We start from the raw sequence: 5,576 nt of genomic DNA on the forward strand, positions 1-5,576 counted from the left end.
GAGCCTGGAGACACACCTATAGGGAACAGGGGGGAGGAGGAGGCAGAGGAGGAGCCAAGAGGAGGGGCAGCGGGTGCTAGCCTGACACAACGGGCCTGGGCTGGGGAGAAGCCGGCGAGCCAGCAGAGCAGCTCATTACACAGGGGCCACGCCCTGCACCTTAAAACCCAACCTGATTTTTTAAAGAAGTGTTTTTTCTCTCCCCCAGTTTAATTGTTTTCCACAGCTCAGCAACCAGTTGGACTGCTTCCTTCTGACGCACTTTTCTCTCATGGTGGGAAGCCTCTGTCCTCACAGGTGGGTTGGCTTCACTGAGCCCGGCTGCCCCTGGGGCCCGATGGTGAGGTATCCACAGAGGCCCACCGGACAGAGTGCCATTAATTGTGTCACACAAGCCAAATAGCCTCATAATTTGTGGGCCTGGGTTTCCGAGGAGAGATCCCTTACCCTGGGTCAGGGGAGTTGCTTCTCACCTTAAGGGGAAGGATGGGCTCCATCTGATTTGGATTTTAGGATTTGGAGTGAAGTGGCTACTGATTATTTATTACTGAATCCTATTATTGATTCTTATCACTGAACCCTACTTGCCAACTTCCAGGCACTGTCCTAGGTACATTCGTATATGAGCTCACCTACTCCTCACGACAACCTATTCAATTACCCCTATTCAATAGATGAGAAACTGAAGCTCCAAGAAGATAACTCACAGGCCTGAGTCAAGTGGCAGAGCTGAGATTTAAACCCAAGGCCTCTGAGATGCAAAAGTTCCTTCTTCAGCTAAGGTGTCCCTGAATTATGTCAGCGAAAGATGGCTTCTGAACATCACGCCTGTCCCAGCGACTCTGACACGACGCAGACAGACCTTACATGATCACTATCAGAGCAGGTCAGAACCTGCCTGGATCTGAAGGACAGAGAAATAGTAATGAGGGAATGCAAGCAATGCCCGGCCAGGTGGCTGGATCCTCAGTGCCCAGACACTTGACTTTCATATGTCTCCATTGTAGGTTTGCTGTGTGACTCAGAAAAAACTTGCCCACCCTCTCTGGGCCCGGCCACAGGCAATACCCTCCAAAGAGAGGCCAGTGAGGTGTGGAACTCAGGTAATCTAGAAGTGAGCTCTCTGAGTACGACTATCATAAAATAGACACCTCAGGGAGAAAAGTGAGAACCACTACTCCAGCCGCTCCCTCTCCCTGACCACCTGCAGGAACACTGGGGACCCTCAGCTCTCGCCAGGACATACCACCTTGTCACTTCTGGGCTGCAACCCACTGCCATGGTCCTGGGAACCCAACACTCCCATCGAGTAAAGGGCTGTGCCTCTCCCAGCCTGGGCTGGACAGGGCAGAGCGGAAGGTGGGTGTGGCTCGGGCAGCAGGTTCTGGGCTGCGTGTAGGGGAGTGGGTTTCCCTTCCTCCCCCTGAATCCAGGTCAGGCCCCGGGAGCCCCCGCCCCTTTGGCTCACCAGGCTGAACAGCTAATCCCTTGCAATAACAGCCCCTGGGAACAAGAGCAGAGACAAGCGGTTCACAAAGCAGCCAGAGTTTTAAGAGGAGGTGTGGGTGGAGAGTGCTGGTTTCCTGATGGGGACTCCCTCTTACCTGATGTCTCTGTTCGCAGGCCCCACAGGAGCCCCCTCTTGTTTGAACTCACGGGTAAGTTGGCTAAGAGCTCATGAGGCCTTCTGAGCTCCTGTCAAGGGGAAACTTTCCTCAAAAAGTCAAGCCCAATCCCATCGGGCTGTTGCCCAAATCACAGAGAAAGAGGGAGAGAAAGAGAAGTCCTGTCCTGGTCCGCAGGATGGGGACATGCCCCTCCCTCTTCCCCTGATAGAGTCTCCCAAACCCTGTGAGAACAGGTGATGAGGAGAAAAGAACAGGGAGGGCAAGAAGAAGCAGAGGAGGAAAACCGAGGGCTTCTGGTTATGGATCCAACCTCAATGCTGGCTGAGCCAGCTGCACTGGGAGGCCTCTGCTAGTCCCTGGAGTTCACGCACCTGTCTTCTGGAAGTCTGGGGAAAGATTCTGAGCCTTGGGAATAGGCCAACACAGAGCAGATGCTCAGAAAACCTTTGTGGATGGACAGATGGATGGATGAGTGGGTAGATGTGTGCAAGAAATAAAAGTTAGATGGATCCAAATGGAAAAATGGATGAATGAATGGGTAAAAGATGCGTGGATGATGGGTGAGTGGGTGAAGGGATGATGGATGAATGGATGGGTAGGTAGCTGGTAAACTGGATAAAATAATTATTAAAAAGGAAGGGGAAAAGGGAGGAAGGGAGGGAGGAAGGAAGATAGGTGGGAAGGAGAGAGAGAAGAGGAAGGAAGAGAAAGGAAGGGAGGAGACAGACAGGTAGTAGGTAGGTAAGGGTGCTGATAAAAGTTCAGCAACTGGCTCTTCAAGGGTGAAAGCACTGGTTTGTAGTGTTTGTCAATTTCTCCCACCCTGGCCAGTTTCAAGCTACCAACGCAAGGTGTGCTGGGAAGAGATGCACATGATCGGCGCTCCTGAGCCCGTGTGAGCCAGCTCTGGCACGTCATGGAGGATGGTGGGTGGTTGAGGTGGATGAATAGATTGTAGGAGGGAGACTAGAAAGACAGATACTGGAGAATGCCACTCTCGGTTGTGCTGAGGAAAGAGAGCAGGTTCAAGGGATCTCAAGGCAATGGAAGACAAGGCGGATTTACCTCTTCCACAAGGCTTTCCCTCTGACCCAGCACACAGCGATCGCTCCCTCCTCTGAACCCCTGTAACATCCCTGTCTGTCCTACTCAGGCATTTAGCTCAGACCACCCGATGTTATTGATTATGCATTCATTCACACAGATTTCTCGAGCATCCTTTCAAGTGCCAGGCTCCAAACAAGGGGCAGATCCCACAGACAGGAACAAGTCCCAGATCGTGCCATTGGGAGCTCACGGTCCAGTCAGAAAACAGACAGTGAGGCAATCCTTTGAATTTGGCGTGAGCAATAAATGAGAGAAATATGTGAGAGGGGCATGGGGTGCCCAGAGGAGGGAGAGCCCAGGATGTGCTGAGAGAGACCTGTCTCTCCAGCCCGGCCGAGCGTGGCTCACTTCCTGTGCACAGAAGCATCCTCCCTGGCCAGACAGAGGCAACATTTGATTTGACTCAGCAGGTGTTTATTCGGTTGAATTCACAGTTGATGCTGGTTGACTGGTCTTTTGATCCTCCTGGACAGGGGCCCCAGACTCATCCCTCCCATGGGCGGCTGCTCCTTCGAAATGCCTGGTGCACAGTAGACTTTCCAGGGGATCCCCAGGATCCAAGGGCTGAAATGACCTCAGGGGAAGAAGCTAAAGAAACAACTCTCCTTCCAGGACTGACTCCAGCCCTCGCACCACTACCCTGAGCCCACCAGCCCTGGGGCTGAACTAAAGAGGAAAGGATTCCTACCCTGCAGAGCACTGAGGTCTAGGGTGGCCCTGAGAACCATTCATGGGAAAGTGATCGGCCCCAGAGCTCACCCCAACTCCTCACTCCAGCTCTGCCGTCCATGTCCATCAAAGGGGCTAGCTACCCTCAACCCCGTCTGCTGGGGTCCAGCCCCTCTCCAACCCCAAATCCAGTTGCACAGGTTCCACAAAAGGGCATTTCCTGGCGGCCCACAGAGCCTACGTGTCACGTGCAAACTGGCAAAAAGCCCCCAAAGGCTGTCATATCCACCACTGTGGCTGAGGGGTCCTGGAAGCAGAAGAACCGCTTCATTTTTAAAGGACTTGAAAGAACGGGATCCTTTGAACCTCCTCAGTCACTCATCTCCCATCTTATCCAGTTCTCCCTCTGGTCTAGCTTAAAGCCTTCCTGTTGCAACATTTCCCCCTATGCCGGGGGAAGCTGGGATTTGACTGGCTGCCAGCAACACCCCATCCCTCGCAAGGTTTAGCAGGTAAGAAGAGCTGGCAGATGTGGCTTCTAGAAAAGGACTCTTAGGAAGCAGGAGTGAATTCTGCTTCTTCAGACTAGGCATACCCTGCCAGCCAGCCCCCATGGGGTGCCTTCCTCCCATACGCATCTATCAGTCAACCCCAAGCGTCCTCCCAGGCTTCTTTCACGAGGCATCTCAAAGCCAGTCCCCTCCTGGAAGATGCCCTTGATTCAGCGGGTGGAGCCGCCTCACCCCCCACTGCTGAGGCCTGGCACACCTGAAGCCCTCACCAACCACCTTCCGATGAAAAAGGAGAAACTCCCCTGGTTTCCTTGGAATCCCAGGGTTGGGAGGGAGCAGTTAGCTGGTCCACTCCCTGCCTCTGAGCAAGACTGTATCTAGAACGGCTTCTAAAAGATCTGAAAGGAAAAAGATTTCACGATCTCTCTCAGCCATTCAGTCTCAAGCTTTAGGACTATTCGCTGCAGGAAGTTCTTTGAGTCTAACTTAAACACTCTATAAATGATGGAGTTGGAGTTGAGGAACTGAGCATCTGGCCCTGCAAAGGACTTGATAAGGAGCAACCCTCTCTGGAGGGGAGGGCTCTTCCAGTCTTAGTGCTTGCATGGTTCGGTTGACTCCTTGGCGTCTCGGTCCTTTGGGAGTGCCTCCAGTCAGAGACAGCAGCAAGAAGGCTGTGGTGGTTCAAAACTTTATGGCAATAATAAGATTTCTGAAGCGGAATTTTCTCATTTCTGCTATCCAAATACTACAGAGTTTATGCTGAAATTGGAGGGGTTTTGATTACATATTAAGAAGAACTCTCTAGATTGAGCAGTACTGTTTCTGCTACTATGAATTCCCTTCTTGGAAGAACTTTTTAAAAAGGACCGATTTCCACCTCCTAGAATGTTTCCGGCCCCTCCCTGGGAGGGCGATGGAAGAGAAAGGAAAAAATATTGGTAGCACATCTCCAGTGGGCCGTGGTCCCAGCTCTGGGGCACAGAGAAAATAAGGTGCAGTCCCTACCCCTAAGGGACTGGGTCCCCCCAGATTCAAGTAACAGTCCTCTTACTCCCGCTGCGGGCACTGCCCTTTGCTCCTTCCAAGACTTCTGCCCCCAAAAGACACTGAATCTTACCTGTAGCTCTCAAGGGAGCAGAAGCAAGGCCAGGCCTCCCCAGAGGAAGGGGGTCAGGTCCGGATCTGACGGGATAACACTGACCTACGATGCTTTGTAAGGGGGAGGCCCACAGAGGGCTCTGCCATCCCCAAGTCCCTGGCTTGGCACCTTCCCAACACTTGCCTAGGACTCCAGGCAAAATGCCACCTGATCAGGCTGACTTCTCCCCAAGGCTCCCCATTAACACCCATAAAGGAGGGTGTGACATATTAGCTTTGTGTGTCAGCTCTGCTGAGCTCTAATACTCAGTCATTTAATCAAGCAGTAATCCAGGTGTTGCTGCGAAGTTATTTTGTAGATGTGGTTAACATTACAGCCAGTTGACTCTGAGTGAAGGAGATTACCCTCTATAATGCGGTTGGGCCTCATCAAATGAGTTGAAAGGCCTTAAGAGTAAGAACTGACGTTTCCCAGAGCAGAAGAAATTTGGCCTCGACTCTGTACCATCCTCTCCAGCCCGAGTTCCTGCCAGCCTGCCCTCCAGATGTTGCCTTACCA

Source organism: Equus quagga, chromosome 14 (genome assembly GCF_021613505.1).
Source record: "Equus quagga isolate Etosha38 chromosome 14, UCLA_HA_Equagga_1.0, whole genome shotgun sequence".
Lineage (NCBI taxonomy): Eukaryota > Metazoa > Chordata > Mammalia > Perissodactyla > Equidae > Equus > Equus quagga.